Source organism: Orcinus orca, chromosome 2 (genome assembly GCF_937001465.1).
Source record: "Orcinus orca chromosome 2, mOrcOrc1.1, whole genome shotgun sequence".
Lineage (NCBI taxonomy): Eukaryota > Metazoa > Chordata > Mammalia > Artiodactyla > Delphinidae > Orcinus > Orcinus orca.
In genome coordinates, this window is record NC_064560.1 from 80,819,979 (window position 1) to 80,842,285 (window position 22,307).

At 35.3% G+C, this 22,307-nt stretch overlaps 1 protein-coding gene and 1 non-coding gene across 2 annotated transcripts in view; one reads left to right on the forward strand and one right to left on the reverse strand.

Annotated features, from left to right (window-relative positions):
• The window catches only part of CHRNA7 (cholinergic receptor nicotinic alpha 7 subunit), a 120,901-nt gene that overhangs the window by 23,714 nt on the left and 74,880 nt on the right, over positions 1 to 22,307 (reverse strand). The window lies entirely within an intron of this gene.
• On the forward strand, positions 11,514 to 11,620 carry LOC117198568 (U6 spliceosomal RNA). Its single transcript, XR_004479758.1, has one exon. It is a non-coding gene; the product is annotated as a U6 spliceosomal RNA (small nuclear RNA).

The window sequence follows — 22,307 nt, forward strand, 5'->3', positions numbered from 1 at the left end:
ATCACCCCGATACCAAAACCAGACAAAAATTTACCATTGCAACAAAAAGAATAAAATACCTAGGAATAAACCTACCTAAGGAGACAAAAGCATGGACTTATATATACTACCACATGTAAAATAGATAGTTAGTGGGAAGCAGCCGCATAGCACAGGGAGATCAGCTCGGTGCTTTGTGACCACCTAGAGGGGTGGGATAAGGAGTGTGGGAGGGAGATGCAAGAGGGAGGGGATATGGGGATATATGTATATGTATAGCTGGTTCACTTTGTTATAAAGCAGAAACTAACACACCATTGTAAAGCAATTATACTCCAATAAAGGTGTTAAAAAAATAAAAATAAAAACAATACATTGGTAACAGCAAAAAAAAAAAAGCTGCCAATTACATGTTAAGATACCACTGATGCCCAGGTTTCAGAGGAAAAAAAGTCTGTAGAGAATAGATTAATTTTATTTCAAAAGAGAGTAGTAAGTCCTTTCTCTGGTTATTTTGATTTTGTTATGTATTTTATTCTAAAGTGTTAAGGACATGTTAAAATGATAGCAAGGTGGCTTGTCACAGACCATGACCAAAAAGTCTTGAGCAGAACTGAAATTTCATGGTCGTTTCTACCTTTCAGAGATCCCAGGAGGCAGACATCCAGGTATCAGCAGGAGGCTTCCAGAAGAATCTATTCAAGATCCTTTCTTTACCCACCAATTTATATGTTAAATGGCATATAACATGGATTATAACAATTGGATGTAACATTGGATGAATTATAACAATGTTATAAATAATATGGGATAATGTTATCAAAGCCTGTGTCAAGTTTCTGGGCTCCCAATATTGTTCCTTGATCAATAGGACTGTTCCTGATCCAGTACAACATCATCTTAATCACTACAACTTAGTGGAAATGTTGGTATTTGGCAGGGCAAGTCTCCAACAACTTTGTTCTTTTGTTTAAAAATTATCTTACCTACCCTTGGCCCTTTACTCATCATTAAGTTCTAGGATCTACTTGTCCAGTCCCATGAAGACCCAGCTGAGACTTTAGTTGGAATCACATTAAATTTACAGACTAGTTTGGGAAATTCTGACATCTTTATGATACTGAGTTTTCCCAGAAATAAATATATAACTCACCATTTATTTTGGTCTTAGATTTATTGATACTTTTTAACACCTGCAAATACTGGAAAAAAGTCATATAGTTGATGAATGATGGTAATTTAGTTTATTCCTTTCTAATCCTTAATATTTCATTCTTTTACTTTTCTTGTTATTTAAGATTCTTATCATTCTTAAGATATTTTTTAAGTGATGACAATAGGTATCTTTATTTTGTTCCACATACAGAAACTTGTAATGTTTCAGCATTAAATGAACTTTTGGTAAACACCTTACATCAGGTTACACAAGTTTTCTTCTATTTCACAAATGGGTATTAAATACCATCAACTGATTTTTCCCCAGCTACCAAAATGATCGTGTGATTTTTCTCCTTCATTCTGTTAATATTGATAGAATGAATTATATAAATGAATTTTTCTAAAGTTAAACAAAACTTATTTTTCATTAGAAAACTAAATTTGTTATGATTTTTTAAAAATTATTGCTAGATTTAGTGAGTTAATACTCTAGTTAAGATGCATACATACATGCTCATAAGTGATACTGTATGCTAGATGGAACTTGCCTGCAAAACCCACTTTTTCGAATTTCTTTTTAAAAACATATCAATCAAGAGAATGAAAAGGCAAGCTTCAGACTGGTAGAAAATATTTGAAAAAAGATATACATGATAAAGACTGCTATCCAAAATATACAAATGACACTTAACAGTAAGAAAACAACCCAATCAAAAAAACCTTGAACAGACACCTCAACAAAGAAGTTATCAGGGAATTGCAAATTTAAACAACCAGATACCACCACACACTTAGTAAATGGTCAAAATGCAGAACAATGAGAACACCACATCTGGCAAGGATGTAGAGCAACAGGAGCTTTCATTCATTACTGATGGGTACGCAAAATGGAACAGCCACTTTGAAAGACACTTTGGCAGCTTCTTACAAAACTAAACATCCTCTTACCATACAATCCACCAATCACACTCCTTGGTGTTTACTAAAAGGAGTTGAAAACTTATGTCCAGACAGAAATCTGCACATGGATGCTTAAAGCAGCTTTATTCATAACTGCCAAAACTGAAGCAATCAAGATGTTCTTGAGTAGGTGAATGAATAAATAAATAAACTGTGGTATATCCAGACAATGAAATGTTATTTAGTCTTAAAATGAAATGAGCTATTAAGCCATGAAAGACCTGGAGGAAGCTTAAATGCATATTACTAAGTGAAAGAAGCCAGTCCGAGGGCTACATACTGTATGATTCCAACTATATGACATTCTGGACCAGGCAAAACTATGGAGACAGTAAAGCTCAGTGGTTTCCAGGAGTTAGGGGGAGAGAGGGATAAATGGGAGGAGCACAGAGGATTTTTAGGGCAGTGAAGCTAGTATGTACTATAATGGTGGATACATGTCATTATACATTTGTCCACATCCATAGAATGTACAACATAAAAAGCAAACCCTTAGTGTAAACTATGGACTTTGGGTGATCGTTATTTGTCAATGTTGGCTCATCGATTGTAACAAACATACCACTCTGGTGAGGGTGTTCATAATCGGGGAGGCAGTGCATTGTGGGGGCAGGGCTATGTGGGAAATCTCTGAACCTTCTCAACTATGCTGGGGATCTAAAACTGCTCTAAAAAATAAAGCATATTTTAAAGATAGATAGATGATAGATAGGTAGATAGGTAGAGAGATCCAATTATCTTGTCTATTTTTCTGTTTTGTCTAGAACCAGCTTATATTTTTCTAGAAAAAATAATTTCTGGCTAAGTTTCCATATTCAGTGGCATAAAGTTGTCCATAACATTCTCTCTTCTTTACTTTCTTGATAATTATTCCCTAAGTTGTGTTCATTTTATTAGTTCTTTTTAAAAGCAACTTATTCCTTCTTGATTTCTATCTTATTTTTCTCATTTAATAAATTTCTACTCTTTTCTTTATTCTTCCTTCTCTTTACTTAATATTATTTTTTTCCTAACTTCTTGGGATTGGTAATTAATTCACAAATTTTAGTTTTAAAATCTTGCCTAATGTAAGCATTTAAGGCTATGGATTTCTCCCTACATATATACACACATGCACACACACATTCACACACACTAAAGTTTTTTTTTTTTAATTCACATTTGGGTACTTAGTTCTCCAGATATGTATTTTTAGTAGAACAAGGACACATCTGTTTTTCTATATGTGTCTATCTGTATCTATTTCTCTACATTAGATGAGGCTTGTTAATTATGAAGTTCTATATCCTGACACATTTTTTCCTTCTTGAACTATCAATTACTAAAAAAAACAGTACATTAAAATCTTCTACCACAATTATGGATTTATCTGCCAATTTTTCTTCATTTGTTTCAAAGCTATTTTATTAGGTGCATACATGTGAAATTTGTTAAATATTCTCAGAAATTGTTTCTTTTTTATCATTATGACTTGATCTTTAACCTTAATTGCACCTTTTTTCTTATAGCGTGTGTGCGTGCACATGAGAGTGCGTGTGTGTGTACATTTTCCTGTTATAAACATAGCCATTCTAATTTTATCTTATTCTTGTTGGCCCAGTATATCTTTTTCCTTTTTTTTTGGTCTCTTGTGTACTTATGCTTTAGTTCAAATATATATCCAAATGGTGTGTGTGTGTGTGTATATATACACACACACACATATATATGTGTGTGTATATATATATACACACACAAATGGTGTACAGTTGGATTTTTTAAAAATATATAGTTGGGGGATCTCTGTCTTTTTAACTAGCTGCCTAATCCTTTATCTTGTCTGTTACAATGTTTGGTTTTATTCCTACTATTTAATTTTGTGCTTTTTATTTCACCGTCCTTTGATTGCATTTCCCTCATTTCTATAGGCTTCTCACATTTTCTTTATTCTTTCCCTACTCACTTCTTACCTGTCTGGAAGTTTAAAAAATTATTCTTATGCTTCTGATGGTTATTCTTACATTTTTTTAATCCCTTTAAAACAAACATTTATTGTTCTTTTCTAATTACAGAAATAAAACATATTCACAAAAAGGGAAATACAGAAAACACTTGGTAGGAACGCAATAATTATGAGGTGACTGAAGGAACAAAAATTAAAACCACCCACAATTCTGTAACTCAGAGGTAACCTCTTCAACATTTTTTTCTGACCTTTTTCTATGCATGTGGATACATCGGTTGTATATAATGCACATGCATACATACAGATATTTTACACAAAATTTTAGATCTTACATACAATACTCTTTAGAATTTGCTTTTTTTCCCCACTTTAGCAATGCATCATAGACAGTTTCAATTTTTACATTTTTAACGTGTATACTTTACTCAGAGTTGACAGCTCTATGTTCTGCCAGAGCAACTTAAGTCCAACTAAGTGCTTTACCTACAAGTACCATCCAAATACCACCTTTCATGTTACTATTTTCCATCATTTTAATCTCTCTTTGTTTTTCACCCTCAAGTTCATCATTATTATTATATATGTTCAAAACTATTTATATTTACCTGAATTTTTAACAATTGCGTTCCTTCTCATACCCTGTTCCTAAATGTATATTCTGGTAGTTTCTTTAATACGTGTATTTCTGGTATTTCATCATGGCAGTTTACCTCTTCATGGTAACTTCTTTAGTCTTTGTTTTCCTGAAAATGTCCTGATTTTGCCGCTCATGTAAAGAAGGGTTTAGCCAGGACAGAATTCTACATTGATGATTATTTTCTCTCAAAATTTAAAGTTACTCTTATTTTTTTCTGTCTTCTACTGTTGCCTCTAAAAGGCCTGCAGTCAGTCTAATCATCAGCCCTTTGTAGCAAACTATCTTTTTTTCTTTCATTTTTTCCAGTATCTTCTTAGCTTTGGGCGTTCTGCCGCTTTTAGCAAAGTTGTCTAGGTGCCCGTTTCTTATTATCTATCTTTTCTCAGACTTCTTGTAACTCCTGAAACTGAGGATTTATGTTTTTCATCATTATTATTAAATTCTCAGCCATTCTTTTGGAACATGGCTTCTGGAGGAAAAAGTCGTATTTCACCGGAAAACTGCATCCTCTAAAAGCATACAGCTCTGAGCAAGGCATGGGACTACGTCTGCGCTCTTTGGAAGCTCTTTGGAAGCTGCAAGCAGAGGATAGATGCATAAATTATGTGTTGTCTGGGAGTGATTTCACTGGTGGTGATTTGACTTCCTGCGCCCTGTAAATAAACACATTTTATGTCCACTTACAATTCATCTCAACATTCCTTTACTTCATATACATTTGTCCTGGTTTGACTTTTCCTTTAATTGGATCTAACATCTGCCTTGTTCCCTCATGTCTTGTGAGTAAAATAAATTCTTTAGCATGTGTTCGTTTTTTATATCTGTATATGGGTCACAATTTTACCTTTCCTCTGAAAAATCATCTCCTAACACTTCTCCCACGTTCTTTCTATTATTTCCTTCTACAATACCAACCACCACGTGTGGGAGCACCTACGCAAGAGAGGAACTCATATGCCCTGTCTCACAAGGTTACATGTGGGGTCAATCCAGGATGGGGTTCATGCATCCACATCTGTTTTCTGCATGACCTCAGACACACTGTGCTATTATTTTGATGACTCTTCCTATTTTTGACTTATTTGCAAAATAATAACAGTACCCTTCTCAAAAAGGTTGTAAATATATGTAAAACATTTGGACCAGGACCTGGTACATCGAAGCACCATTCACCAATGCATCCATTCACCATTCTTTCATATTTTCCACCTATTTAGCTGGCTATGGTTCATCTAGGAAATTACCTCTACTCCTTTGACCGTGTCTCACCTGACACCCAATGCTTCTACTGAGTTTTTAATTTTTTATTTCATTGAAATGCTGTGTTAGTTTTACAATGTTGTGTTAGTTTTACAATGTTGTTAGATTTACAATGTTGTGTTAGCTTCAGGTGTACAGCACACTGATTCAGTTATACATATATATATATATATATATATATATATATATATATATATATATTCTTTTTCAGATTCTTTTCCCTTTTAGGTTATCACAAAATATTGAGTATAGTTCCCTGTGCTATACAGTGGGTCCTTGTTTATCTATTTTATCTACTGTAGTGTGCATATGTTAATCCCAAACTCCTAATTTATCCCTCCCTCACCCTTCCCCTTTGGTAACCATAAGTTTGTTTTTTATGTCTGTGGATTTATTTCTGTTTTGTAGATAAGGTGAGTTTTTAATTTTGATGCCTATATTTCTCATCTCTATTAATTTTATGTCTTTTTTTCAAAGCTGTTTTTTAAAGAGTGCTTTGCGTTTTTCTTACATTTTCAATTCTTAATTGTGTTTAATTATTTAAACATTATTTATTAGTTCCTATTATCTAAAGTTTAGATCGAGATCTGCAGTTTGTTATGTCTGATAATATTTGCTCCAAGGGAGGTGCTATTTATTTATGTATCTTTTGTAAGTTTAATTTTCAACTCATCTATTTGCATATGTTTGTTTGCCTTTAACAAACAGTCTTTGTAACGTTTGCTATAAAATCTAATGAAGGGTGATATAGAGCAAGAGCTCAGGGGACACAGATGCAGCCACGGTGTTGGTGGAAGCGAAATGACAAGGGGGAGGGGGGTAGAAGAGCAGAGCCCTATGGCTGTCGCCTCACAGCTTTCCAGCCCCCACTCCTGGACACCAACCACTGTAGTTTGTGCTGTTTGTCAGGTGGCAGAAAACTCAGGGTTCAAACACTGATGCACCACCATGGAGCTTGGACAGGGCACACCTCAGCTTCCAGACACCAAAAATGGAATGAATCTTCAGCCTCCGAGCCCCCTGATTGTGACATGGAGCTTCCCCCACACAGCCAGAAACAGGCAAGCTTCATCTTCCTGCACTGAGAAGGAGATACTCCTCCAGCCCCCTTCTCAGATAGGGCAGTGTTTCCACAGCAGTCGGTTCCAGCCCACCTGGTCTGGGCAAGAGGGTAGGGCCCAGGTGTCACCCTTGCCTCCCTAGGCGAGTTGTTTGGTGACCCAGGACCCAGGATAACTGCCTGAGCTCCCAGGGCTCCATGTGGGGAAAGCACTGGCCTCCATCCTCCCGGGCTGCTCAGAGCCCCTGCAGTCCCTCCAACACAGAGGTCAGGCAGCCTACTTCATGGATGTGAATGAGTCCATGAAGTAAAAGTGAGTTTTCCATTTCTGAGCTGTGTAACCTGTGATGCCCTTTCTCTCCAGAGCCATGAAACAAAGAGGACAAAAGAAAGCTAGCCACCCCTGCTGGGGAGGGGAGAATTTCTGCCACTGGTGCCCTTGGTTACTTTTCACACAAGGACTGTGAATCAGGTGTGGAAATTCAAACGTGAGAGAAGGTGAGTAGAAAACACAGAGGGAAAGGTGCTGACTTTGCACTCTGCCCACCTGTGTTTCAGTGACCTCTGACCTGGCATGTATGCCACCATGGGAACTTCCCACATAAGTGGGGCCACCAAATCCATGCCTGAAGTTCCCCAGTAACTGGCTGAAAAGTGACCAGACTAATCTTCTGAAGGGGAGCTTTTCCCTTTACATTGAAGATAGTAAAGAAATTGATCAACATTCATCTGAATAAATATGAAATCTAAGTAAACTAAGCATATGCACTTGCTATGACAGTATAAATAAAATCTAAAAATGACAAAACAGAAATATTGTTTTTATCTTCAAGAAGTTAATCTAAATATTTCCTGCCTAAAATTATATTAAGTATTTCCACCAAAACACTGAAGCAAGAAGTGCTTCAAGTGAACCAAGCTGGTATAACGTGTTTGGAAAGAAATTTCACAAAATGTAATTAGAGGATTTAAGAAGCTTAAAAATTCCATGTTTCTTGGAATTAAGAAATTCTTGGAAAATAAGATTAAAATAATTATAGTCACAAATATGTTTATTACCAATTTCAATAAAACAAAAATTAGAGCTCAGACTTTCAGTTAGGGAGAGAATAGACACGTTTACCTATTTGCATGGACTGAACTGCACCTCCCCCAATTCATATGTTGAAGTCCTAACCCCCAATGTGAATATATTTGGAAACAGAACCTTTAAGGAGGTAATTAAGGTTACATGCAGCCATAAGGATGGGGCCGTAATCCAATAGGACTGGTAGCCTTATAAGAATAGGAAGAAATTAATATTCATATTCTCTCTCTCTCTTTTCCATAGAGGACACAGTGTGAAGGCAGGCATCTACGGGCCAGGATGGGATCGTTCACCAGGAACCGAATTGGCTGGCAGAAATAAACGTCTCCATTTTTATGTATCCATTACAGTCACTTTAAGAGTTTCTTGGGAATAACACAGTATATAAATAAATAAGAAATAAAATGTAATGGCCTGGGGATTCTTCCCCAAATAAATATTTACTTTAGTGGAAAAAAATGCCCAGAGTATGGTATTTTGTTATTAGTGTTTTGCAGCACTATTACTTCCATTAACTATGCCTAAAACTCTTAACATAAAATATAAATAAACATAGGACCACTGTGAAAATGAAGAGAAGGCAGAAGGACTGACACAGTCCCTGGGTTTTCCATTTGTCTCTTATATTCCAAACTGAGTACTGGAGAAGCATCAACAGGTGCAGAGAAAAACAACAACAAAAAAAATGTCCTGAGAAAAGCAAAATGACCAGGAAAGGGCAGCCAGGGAGACAGAAAACTTTTAAGTAATAGTCCTACCTCAGCTAAACATCAAAGGAACCATCAGCAGAGAGGTGAGGCCTAGTAGGCTACCAACCAAATTACATATTCCAAGAAAATATTATCAAAACAAGCAAGATCAACTATATTATTACCAGATAAAGTAGACTTTAGAGGAAAGAAAATTACAAAGGGCAGATATAAATTTACATACTGATAAAGACTCCACATACCAAGAAGACACAACAATCATACATTCTTTCCCAAACGAGCTGAAAAGCTGAAAAGTATGTGAATAAAATCAGAAGGAAGTAAAAAGAAAAAGAAAGAAAGAAATATACAAATCTACATTCTTCAACACTCCTCTCTCAACACTTGATGAGAGGACAACTAGACGGAAAATCAGGAAAGTCACAGAACTTCACACACCATCAACCAATATGGCCTAACTGACATAAAACCCTTTCCCCAACACAGCAAAAACACATTGTTTTCAAGTCCCCATGGAGCATATACTAAGACAGACCACAAACTGTGCCATAAAAACCTCAACAATATTAAAAGAATTTAAACCATGTGGAGTGTGATTTTCCACAATGGAATCAAATTAAAAACAAGTAAAAAGGAGACAACATGAGAATTTCCAAACACTTGGAATCTAAACACTAAATTTCTAAATAATCTATGAGTCAAAGAGAAAGTCTATGGTTGGAAACTCAAAAGATAAAGTGAACTGAAAAAACTAAAAATACAGCTTATCAAAATTTGTGAGGTACAGGTAGAGTGCTGAGAAAGAGATGTATAGTAGTAAATGCTTACATTAGAAAAAAGTCTCAAGTCTGTAACTCTATGCTGACTCCTCATGTAACAAAAAAAATGAAGAGAAAAATAAACTCATAACAGGTAGAGAGAGGGAAATAATAAATATAGGAAGAAAAATCAATGAAAGTGAGAAAAGAAAAACAATAGGGAAAATCAATGAAACAAAAATCTACTTCTTTGAAAAGATCAATTAAATTGACAAGCCGGGGCTTACCTGGTGGCACAGTGGTTGAGAGTCCGCCTGCCAATGCAGGGGACATGGGTTCGTGCCCCGGTCCGGGAAAATCCCACATGCCGCGGAGCGGCTGGGTCCGTGAGCCATGGCTGCTGAGCCTGTGCGTCCAGAGCCTGTGCTCCGCAACGAGAGAGGCCACAACAGTGAGAGGCCCACATACCACAAAAAAAAGAGGGAAAAAAAAAAATTGACAAGCCAATATCAGGAATGAATTTGAATATATCACTACAAGCCCTGCACACATCAAAAGAATGACAAAAGGATGTCACAAACAACTCTTCACATATAAATTTGACAGTTTAGATGAAATACACCAATTCCTTGGTTCCTTGGAAAGCACAACCTACTAAAACTTAAACAAGAGGATATAAATAAGCTGAATAGTCACAGAATTATTAAACAAATTGAATTACTAATTTTAAAATTCCTGAAAAGAACCCTCTAGGTCCTGATGGTTTCACTAGAAAATTCTACCAACAATTAAGAAGAATTAATACCAATTCTATAACTCTCTCCCAGAAAATAGAGGATGAGAGAATATCTATCAACTCATTTTAAGAAGCTAATATTATTCTGAAACCAAAACCACAAGGATAGTACTGAAAAAAACAGAATAAGAAAAAAAATAGAAACGTATAGAGTACATTCCCTCATAGACACAAAAATCCTTAATAAAAAATTAGCAAATACAATTTGGCAGCATATATAAAGAATTATACACATAACCAAGTGGGGTTTATTCCATGAGTACAACATTGGTTGGAGTATTTCAAAACTGATCAATGAATCAACCATATTAAGAGGCTGAAGAATAAAAAGCAGATGCTTATACCAATTGGTGCAGAAAAAGACACGATAATATTCAACACTCATGCAGAATAAAAACTTTCAGAACACTGGAATAGAGGGGAACTTCCTCAGCCTGATAAAGAACATCTACCAAAGAAACCACAGCTAGTATCATACATAATGGTAAAAAGACTGAATGGCTTCCCTCTAAGATCAGGAACAAGGCAGATCTTATTCCTGATCTTTCAACACCCTTATTCAACATAATACTGGAGTCCTCACCAGGAAAGCAGAAGAAATAAAGGCATAGAGATCAGAAGGAAAAAAAACTGTCTTATTTGCAGTTGACGTGATGATAGAAATCATTTGCATGACTATGTAGAAAACCCCAAGAAATCTCTAACAACAACAACAACAAAACCCCACAACAACTCCTAAAACTAATACATGAGTGGAGCAAGGTCAGAGGATACAAGGTTAACATTTAAAAAAAATTGTGAAGGAGGGTTCAAGATGGTGGCATAGGATGATCCTGAACTCACCTCCTTCCACAGACACAGCAGATCCACAACTACATATGGGATAATCCCCTCATAAAGGACCCGAAAGCTGGAGGAACAGAATCTCTACAACAAAGAGTAAAAGGACAACACTGAGATGGTGAGGAGAGGCAGAGAGATGTGTCACCAAGGAGGAAACCACACCCTGGCTGCGGTGATCCACAATCGGGAGGGATCACAAAGGCCCAGACCTCTTCTCTGAGGAGTGAGGGATTCAAGCTCCACACCGGGCACCCTGACCCCTAGATCCTGCACAGGAGAGACAAGCCCCCAAAACACCTGATTTTAAAAGCCAAAAGAGAGTGCTCACTTTGGCAGCACATATACTAAAATTGGAGCAATACAGAGAAGATTAGCAGGGCCCCTGCATGAGGATGATGCACAAACTTGTGAAGCATTCCATAGTTTTTGCACTTATTTACAAAACAGAAATATACTCACAGACATAGAAAACAGTTTTATGGCTACCAAAAGGGGAGGGAGGGGATAAATTAGAAGTTTGGGATTAACATATACACACTATTATATATAAAACAGATAAACAAGAACCTACTGTATAGCACAGGGAACTATACTGAATATCTTGTAATAACCTATAATGGAAAAGAATCTGAAAAATAAAATATATATATATTTTATATAACTGCATCACTTTGCTATACACCTGAAATTAACACAACATTGTAAATCAACTATACTTCAGTAATAAGAAAAACCAAAAGGGAATACATCCAGGGCAACCACAGAACTGAGAGAAGAGAAAATTCATTCTTAAAGGGCCCACATGCAGACTCACTCAACCCAAAAGCCAGCATAAAAATACCAGATTGAAAAGCATATAGACTGTAGGTCAAGGGGACCCACTTACTAACCTTGAAGCATCACCAGAGAGGCAAGAACCATTTCAGATGCTTCCTGGGGAATGCAAGACAGTGCCAAGAACCATTTTTTGCCATTTCAGACTACCTTGCTAATACTGGTGCTGGTGGGCACCACTTTGAAATTCTTGCTCTAACTTGTTAGCACCAGTGTGCCCCACTGAGAGCCCCACCCACTCCTGCCACATCAGCCCCACCTACCAGGCAGTGCAGCCATCACAGGTAGACCTCCAAGCCAGTCTGGGGGGCTGCCTCACTCATCAGCACACCACAGCAGCTGTAGCTATGCCCCTCAGCCATCCTGGAGGGAAGCCCAGCCCACCAGCATGCCACAGAAGCAGCTATGGCCCCACCATAGAGGAGGGTGCATGCAGCCCCAATAGGGGACAACCCTTGAATGCCTGGCTCTAGTGTCCAGGCAGAATTGCACCTCTGAGCCCCACAAGACATTTCCTAAATAAGGCCACTCCTTCAAGACTGGGAAGGATAGCTGATTCACCTAATACATAGAATCAAAGAATTAAGAAAAATGAGGAGACAGAGGAATATGCTCCAATTGGAAGAACAAGTCAAAACCTCAGAAAAATAACTAAATGAAATGGAGATAAGCAATCTACCTGACAAAGAGTTAAAAGTAATGGTTATATAGATGCTCACCAAGCTCAGGAGAAGAATGGATGGACACAGTGAGAACTTCAACAAAGACAGAAAATATAAGAAAGTACCAAACAGAAGTTACAACTAAACTGAAAAATACACTAGAAGAGCTGAACATCAGACTGGATGAGATAGAAGAACAAATCAACAAGCTGGAAGACAAAATGGAACTCATCCAGACAGGGCAGTAAAATGAAAAAGAACTTAAAAAGCAAAGATACCTAAAGGGACCTTTGGGACAACATTACATTTGCATTATAGGGGTTCCAGAAGAAGAGGAGAAAGAAAAAGGGTCAGAAAAATTATTTGAAGAAACAGTGGCTGAAAACTTCCCTAGTCTGGGGAAGGAAACAGACTTCCAGGTCCAGGAAGTGCAGCAAGTTCCAAATAAGAGGAACCTATAGAGTCACACACCAAGACATATTATAATTAAAATAATAAAAGTTAAGGATAAAGAGAGAATCCTAAAAGCAGAAAGAGAAAAACAACTTGTTATGTACAAGGTAAACCCCTAAGGCTATCAGTAGATTTCTCAGCAGAAACTGTACAGCCCAGAGGCAGTGGCATGACATATTCAAAGTGCTGAAAGGAAAAAAAACCAAAAAATTTCCAGCCAATAATTCTCTACCCAGCAAGGTTATCATTCAGAATTGAAGAAGAGATCAAGATATTCCAAGATAAGTAAAAGCTAAAGGAGTTCATCACCACTAAACTGACCCAATAAGAAATGTTAAAGGGACTTCTTTAAGCTGAAAAGAAATGGCACTAACTAATAATAAGAAAACATACAAAAGTAAAAATCTCACTGGAAAGGTGAATAATAAATATAGTAACTTAATCACATAAAACAAGCATGAAGGTTAAAAGATAAAAGCAATAAAATTAACTAAAATTATAATACTTAATTACTTAAGGGATGCATAAAATAAAGAGATAAAATGTGTCATCAAAAGTATAAAACATGGGTGGTATTAAAAAGATAAAGTTTTGGAATGTGTTCAAACCTAAGTTGCTACTAACTTAAAACAGGCTACTACTTACACAGGATGTGATATGTGAACCTCACAGTAGCCAAAAGGAAAAAAATTATAGTAAATACACAAAAGAAAATAAGAAAGGAACCTAAACATAACACTAAAGAAAACCACAAAACACAAGGGAAGAGAAAAAGAGAAGAGGAATAAAACAGAGAGGAACTACAAAAATAGCTAGAAAACAATTAATAAAATGGCAATACATACCTATCAATACTTACTTTAAATGTAAATGGACTAAATTTGCCAATCAGAATACACAGAGTAGACGCATGGACAAAAAACCCAAGACTCGTAAGTAGGTTGCCTACAAGAGACTCACTTCAGAAGAAAGGACAGGCACAGACTAAAAGTGAAGAGATGGAAAAAGATATTCCATGCAAAGGGAAATGAAAAGAAAGCTGAAGTAGCCATACTCGTATGAGACAAAACAGAATTTAAATCTAACAGTGAAATAAAAAACAAAGACAGGTATTATATAATAATGGGGTCATTAGAAATTAATCACAAGAAAAAAATGGGGGAAAAACCCCACAACGTGTGGATATTAAATAACATGCTACTGAAAACCAATGGGTCATCAATGAAATCAAAGGAGAAATCAAAAATTACCTAGAGAGAAATGAAACAGAAATATGACATACCAAAATCTATGGGATACAGTAAAGTGGCTTTAAGAGAAAAGTTCTTATCAATACAGGCCTACCTCATAAAACATGAAAATTCCCCCCCCCAAAAAATGTAACTTTACACCTAAAAGAACTAGAAAAAGAAGAATAAACAAAGCCCAAAATTAGTAGAAGAAAGGAAATAATAAAACTTAAGGCAGAAATAAATGAAATAGAGACAAAAAACTATAGAAAAGAGCAACAAATCTAAGAGATGGCTCATTGAAAAGACAAAATTAACAAACCTTTAGCTAGACTAACCAGAAAAAAAAGAGAGGACTCAAATAAATAAAATCAGAAATGAAAGAGGAAAAGTTACACTAATACCACAGAAATACAAAGGATCATAAGAGATTATTACAAACAATTATGCACCAATAAATTGGATAACCTAGAAGAAATGGATAAATTCCTAGGAACATACAAACTTCTAAGACTGAATCATGAAGAAATAGAACATCTGAATAGACCAATCAATAGTAAAGAGACTAAAACAGTAATCAAAAATCTAACAAAATCCCAGGACCAGATGGCTTCACTGGTGAATTGCATATAATATTTAAAGAAAATTTAATACCCATCTTTCTCAAACTCTTCCAAAAACTGAAGAGAAGGGAAACTTTCCAAATATATTTTACAAAGTCAGCATTACCCTGATACCAAAACCAGATAAGGGCATGACAGAGAAAAAAATTTTAAAAAAGAAAAAGAAAGAAAAATACAGGTCAATATACTTGATGAAGATAGATGTAAATATCCTCAACAAAATATTAGCAAATTTAATCCAACAATACATTAAAAAGATCATATATCATGATCAAGCAGGATTTATTCCAGGGATGCAAGGATGGTTCAAATCCATGTATCAATCAATGTGATACATCATATTAACAAAATGAAGAATAAAAATCATATGATCACCTCAATAGATGCAGAAAAAAGCATCTGATATAATTCAACATCCATTTATGATAAAAATTCTCAAAAAAGTGCCTATAGAGAGAGTGTACCTCAACCTAATAAAGGCCACATATGACAAACCCACAAGTAACATCATACTCAATGGTGAAAAGCTGAAAGCTTTTCCCCTAAGATCAGTAATAAGACAAGGATGCCCACTCTTGCCACTTTTATTCAACATAGTATCAGATGTCCTAGCCTAGAGCAATTAGGCAAGAAAAAGAAATAAAAGGCATCCAAATCAGAATGGATGGCATCCAAATCAGAATGTCACTGTTTGAAGATGACATGATACTATATAGAGAGAATTCTAAAGTTCCCACCAAAATACTGTTAGAACTAATAAATGAATTTAGTAAAGTCACAGGATACAAAATCAATATACAGAAATCCATGATATTTCTATACACTAATAACAAACTACCAGAAAGAGAAATTAAGAACAACCCCATTTACAACTGCATCAAAAATAATAATATACCTAGGAATAAATTTAACTAAGCAGATGAAAACCTGTACACTGAAAACTATAAGACACTGATGAAAGAAACTGAAGAAGACACAAATAAATGGAAAGTTATTCCATGTTCATGGATTGGAGAAATTAATATTGTTTAAATGTCCATATTACCTAAAGCAATGTACAGATTCAATGCAATCTTTATCAAAATTCTAATATATTTCACAGAACTAGAAAAAAGAATTCTAAAATTTGTATGGAACCACAAAAGATCATGAATAACCAAAACAATCTTGAGAAAGAAGAAGAAAGCTGGAGATATCATGAGCCCTGATTTCAAACTATACTACAAAGCTATAGTAATCAAAACAGTATGTACTGGTACATAAACAGACACACAAGTCAATGGAACTTGAATTGAGAGCCCCAAAATAAACTCACACATATATGGACCATTGATTTACAACAGAGGAGCAAAGAACATATAATGGAGAAATGATAGTCTCTTCAATAAATGGTGGAAAACCTGAGCAGCCACATGCAAAACAATAAAACTAGACCACTATCTTACATCATAACAAAAATTAACTCAAATGGATTAAGGACTTCAATGTAGGACCTGAAACCATAAAATTCCTAAAAACAAACAAAAAACATAGGTGGTAACCTCATTAACATTGGTCTTAGTGATGTTTCTGTGGATCTGACTCCAAAGACCAGAGGAACAAAAGTGAAAATAAACAAATGGGACTACATCAAACTAATAAGCTTCTGAAGAGCAAAGAAAAGCATCATCAAAATAAAAAAGGCAACCTCCTGAATGGGAAAAGATATTTGCAAATCATATATCTGATAAGGGGTTAATATCAAAAAATATATGAAGAACTCACACAAATCAACAACAACAAAACAGCCCAATTAAAAATAGGCAGTGGATCTGAATGGACATTTTTCCAAGGAAAACATAGGGATGGCCAACAGGCACATGGAAAAAATGTTCAACATCACTAATTATTAGGGAAATGCAAATCAAAACCACAGTGACATATCATCTCACACCTGCCAGAATGGCCATCATTGAAAAGACAAGAAATAACTAACGTTGGAGAGGATGTGGATGAAAGGCAATCTTTGTACACTGTTGGTGGGACTGTAAATTGGTACAACCACTATGGAAAACAGTAAGGAGACTCTTTAAAAACTTAAGACTAGAACCATCATATGGTCCAGCTATTCCACTTCTGGTTATTTATTCAAATAACACAAGAACACTAATCTGATTAGATACATGCACTTCTACGTTCATTGCAGCATAATTTACAATAGCCAAGATATCCTAACAACCTAAGTGTCCATCACTGGATGAATGGATAAAGAAGACACACACACACACACACACACACACACACACACACACACAATGGAATACTACTCAGCCATTAAAAAAGAATGAAATCCTGCCATTTGCAACAACATGGATGGACCTTGAAGGTATTATGCTAAGTGAAATAAGTCAGACAAAGAAAGACAAATACTGTATGATTACACTCATGTGTGGAATCTAAAAAGTAAATAAATAAACAAACAAAATAAAGCAAAAACAAATTCAAAGGTACAGAGATCAGATTAGCGGTTACCAGAGGGAAAGGGGGCTTGGGGAATGGGCAAAATGAGTGAAGTGGGTCAACTGTATGGCGATGGATGGTAACTAGACTTGTAGTGGTGATCACTTTGAAGTGTATACAGATGTCAGATTATAATGTACACCCAAAATTTATATAATAAACACATATAGTATATAGTATGTCTATATACTAGTAACTATGGAAACTGAATGGAACTATGGAAACTGAATATTCAATACCATTTATAATTGCTAAAAAAATGAAACTCTTAAATATAAATCTAACAAAACATGAACAGGACCTGTATGCTGAAAATTACAAAATACAAAATTACAAAATACCCATGAAAGAAATCATAGAAGATTTAAACAAGAGATAAACACAATCACACGTTGGGAGAGTCAACATAGTATGTCAATTCTCCCCAAAATAATCTGTAGGTTTAACAAAGTTCCTATCAAAATTCCAGTAAGATTTTTGTAGACATGGACAAGGTCATTCTCAATTTATAGAGACAGGCAAAGAAACTAAACGATCTAAAACAATTTTGTAAAAGAAGAATAAAGTAAGAGGAAAAACTCTATTTAATGTTAAGCCTTACTTAAAGCTAAAGCAAACAGGGCAGTATTGCATTGGTAGAGGGACAGACACAGATCGATAGAACAGAACAGAGAACCCAAGAGTAAACCCACACAGATCTGCGCAACTGACTTTATCAAGGATTTGAGGCAATTCAAAGGAGAAATATAGCCTTCTTAAAGAATGGAGTTGGAGCAATTGGAAAACCATAGGTGAAAAGAACTTTGACCTAAGCCTCACATATTATACAAGAATTCACAAAAATTAACTCAGAATGAATCACAGACTTAAATGTAACTCTTAAAACTATAAAACTCAGAAGAAAACAGGAGAAAATCTTCAGGACATAGGTGTAGGCTAAGATTTCTTAGACTTGACACCTAAACACAATCCATCAAGTAGATTTCATGTATATAATTTTTTAAAAAATTTGCTTTGTGAAAAATCCAGTTAAGAATATGAAAAGATGCCATATAAAAAATAAATAAAATAAAATTCAAAAACAAAAATAATATGGAAAGACAAGCTATAGAAGGATAAAAAATATTTTCAACACATATCTGAAGAAAGACTCAGAATATATAAAGAACTCTCAAAACTAATAGTAAAAAATAAATAATAACAAAACCCAGCAACAATCAAATTAGAAAAAAGGCAAAAGAAATGATCAGATACTTGATTAAAGAGGATATGCATAAGTACATGGAAAATGTTCAACATCATTAGCCCTTGTGGAAATGCAAAACCACAATGCGATATTACTACATACCTAACAGAATGACCAAAGTAATAAATAATGGAAACATCAAATCCTTGTGAAGAGGCAGTGTAACTTGAGTCACGTATTTCTGAGGAGAACGTAAATGGTACAGGTGCTCTGAAAAAGGGTATGACAGTGTTTTTAGAAAACTAAACATCTATGTATTATACAACCCAGCAATTATACTCTTGTGTAATTTACACCAGAAAAATAAAAACTTATGTTCACCTAAAAACCTGTACATGCATCTTCATGGTAGATTTATAATACCTAAAAACTGTAAACTCCCCAAATGTCCTTCAATCGATAAATATTTAAACAAATGTTGTACATCTATACCATGGAATGTTATTCAGCCACTCTCAAGAGGTTACATACTGTATGGATCCATTTACATAATATTACTGAAATGCCATAATTCTAGAGATGGATATCCTATGAGTATGTGCCAGAGCTTAACTGTAGGAGGAGTTACACAAATCTACACATGTGATGAAATTGCTTAGAATTATGCACACACACAAATGCACATATGTAAAATGGGTGAAACCTGAATAAACTCTGTGGATTGTACCAATGTCAATTTCTCAGTTATGACATTTTACTGGACTTATTTAAAATGTTACCACTGGGGAAGACTGGGAAGGATAGGAAGATGTACCTCCCTGTACATTTTTTCTCTGTTTTTTTGTGAATCTATAATTATTTCAAAATAAAAAGTAGAATTATTTTTTTGTTTTTTAATATTCTTAATAAGCACTTTATTTTTTTGAATTTTATTTTATTTACTTTTTTATACAGCAGGTTATTAGTCATCCATTTTAGAATTTTTTTTTAAAAAATTAAGACACCAAATATCCAATAATGGTCAATTAAAATATATCATCTCAATGGAATCTTATGTTACCATGAAAATTATAATTAGGAAGTGCCCATAGAAACATAGAAAATGTTTATAATTACTGAAAAATGCAGTCATTATAACCACATCAAAATGTATTAAATGGATGGACTGACAGATATATAAAATGACATTTAGCTGTTTAGGGAAGGGAGGATAGAAATGAAGCAATTTGACTTTGTAATGGCCAATGATACTGCTCTTTTGAACCATGAAGACTTTTTTTTTTTTTGCTCTCAATCTGAAGTTGGCTTTCACAATAAATGAGGTAAAAGGGTCAACAAAGCCAAGATAAAAAGAATGTGACAATGTCCACTGGAAGGTCAGGAAGAACTATCACCTTCAAACCCAGATGCCACCTGCCACAAGCCTTTAGAGGCACCCACTGGAAGTCTATAAAATGGAACCCATCCTATGTTCTGCTTACTGAGAACATCAAAGGACCTATGTTATAGCCATAACATATCCTGCCTGTTGATTACAAAATGCATAAGGAATCCTGTAATAATTCCCTAAAGCATTAATGCACCCTGGGAAAATGAGAATACCTAGGTAAGTACCAGGGAGAAGCACTCAGATGGTTAGAATCAAGTTCCCATTTGTTCTTTTGCCATAGGCCACCAATGTCGTGAGCATCCTTCATCATTCAGTTGGTCTCTCTCTCTGGACAGCAAGAGGGAGACAAGAATTTAATTAAGGTTATTGTATGGGCTGAAATTCATGACATCAACCCCCCCCCAAATTCCTCCTAGTTTCCACCTAATTAAAGATATGTAAGTTGGTATTTGTGCCCAGCAGGTCAGAGTCTTTCAAAGTTTGGTCCATAGACCACTTGTAGCAGATTCCTCAGCTGTACTCCAAACCTGCTGTATCGCACCCTGAGGGAGGTAGAGATGAAGCCCCCATTGCTAACAAGTACTTGGGAGTTTCTTAAGCAGAGCAGAAGCCAGAAAATCAAATCAGAAAAGTCAAAATGAGCCGGAAGATTGAGAGTACCCACATGGTTTGCAAGGACTCAGAGGACCATACCAAAGAAACCTCTGAGCAGCCTGGGAGTTTTTAAAGCCCATTGAATGTCTCCTCATGAACACTCTGACCTGGTGCAGAAGGACTGCAGACATGGCTTACATGGGGGCAGAGCGGATCTAGACCCTGGTCCCGAAACCTGGTCCCCCACAGCAATGGTACTTCTGGTTGCACACTCTTTCAGATGCTTTGGTGAGTTTTTATCCTGGACAGGCAAAGGTGGATGAAACCGGTAGACTTACTAATGCAATTCACTACATATCCATGTTAGACAAGGAAGCAAAGACATAATCTTAACAGAGACAGAATAATTGTTAAATTCATCTCTCACGGGCTGGTGCATTTGTCCCAGATTTGTCCCTTAGTATTTCACGGTTATGCTCACTATTGTAAATGAGATCCTGTTTTCCATTTTGCTTCTCTGTTAGTCACTGATGTGTAGCTCAGCTATTATCTCGTCTTCCTTGCTCAACTCTATTTAGCTCCAAGTTTGTCAGCAGATTCTATTTTTAAGTCAATAATCAACTAGAAGTTACAGCAGTGTTGTGTCTTCCTGCTATATTTAGATCTCTTATTTTCAATTTTTTCTTGTCATGCTCTGGCTACACCCTCCAGCAGACTGCTGACAGGAGGGATATCTGGCATCTTTGCCTTATGTCTGACTTGGATGTGGACCTAACTTCTCAACTATTAGTTTATGTTTACTGCAGTTTTCTTGTGGATTGTATTTATCCAATTATGAAAGTTTTCTTCTAGTCTTGGTTTATAATGTGTTAAATCAAGAATTAGAGCTGAATTTAATATTTTTTCTGTCCGTTAATTTGTTTCCTTCTTTAACATGGATACAAATTAACGTGACTTGCATTAGTAATTCTACCAAGTTAATCCATCCTTGCCTACCTGGGATAAAAATTATTTGGTATTTTTCACTTAGTGCACTGCTGGAATTCATCTGTCGGTATTCTTTTAGGGTATCTGCATTCATATTTACACATAAGATTTGTCAATAGTTCTATTCAGATGTCTTTGTCATGTTTAATATCTGTTAGCTTTATAAATCTTCTATCTTTTATCATGTTCTAGAACAATTTATGTAATGTATATTTATCTATTCTTTGAAGATGTAAAATTCAAATGTAAAAATGTAACTTTTAAATGTATATATTTGCCTACCTTTTCCATTTTTATGTATTTTTAAGTCTATTCTGATTTTCTACTTTTTAGGTATATTTAGTAATTTTTATTTCCCTCAAAAAGCACCCATTTCAACCAGATGTTCAATTTATACATATGTTCTTTCATTCATTCACTTTTTTGACGTTTTCAAAGAACTAGATTTTAGTTTTGAATTTTCTTTTTTTTAAATGTGTGTTTGTTTTATGCCTTTTAAAAATCATTTCTGGTATGTCTTTACTAATTCATCCTAGTTTCTTCCAGTTTCTTCTGATATGCATTTGCTAACTTTTTGAGGTATAGGATTAATTAATCAAATTTCAAACTTCCTTGTTTTTTTATCTTTAGACACGACTTTGGCATCTGTCTCTGGTC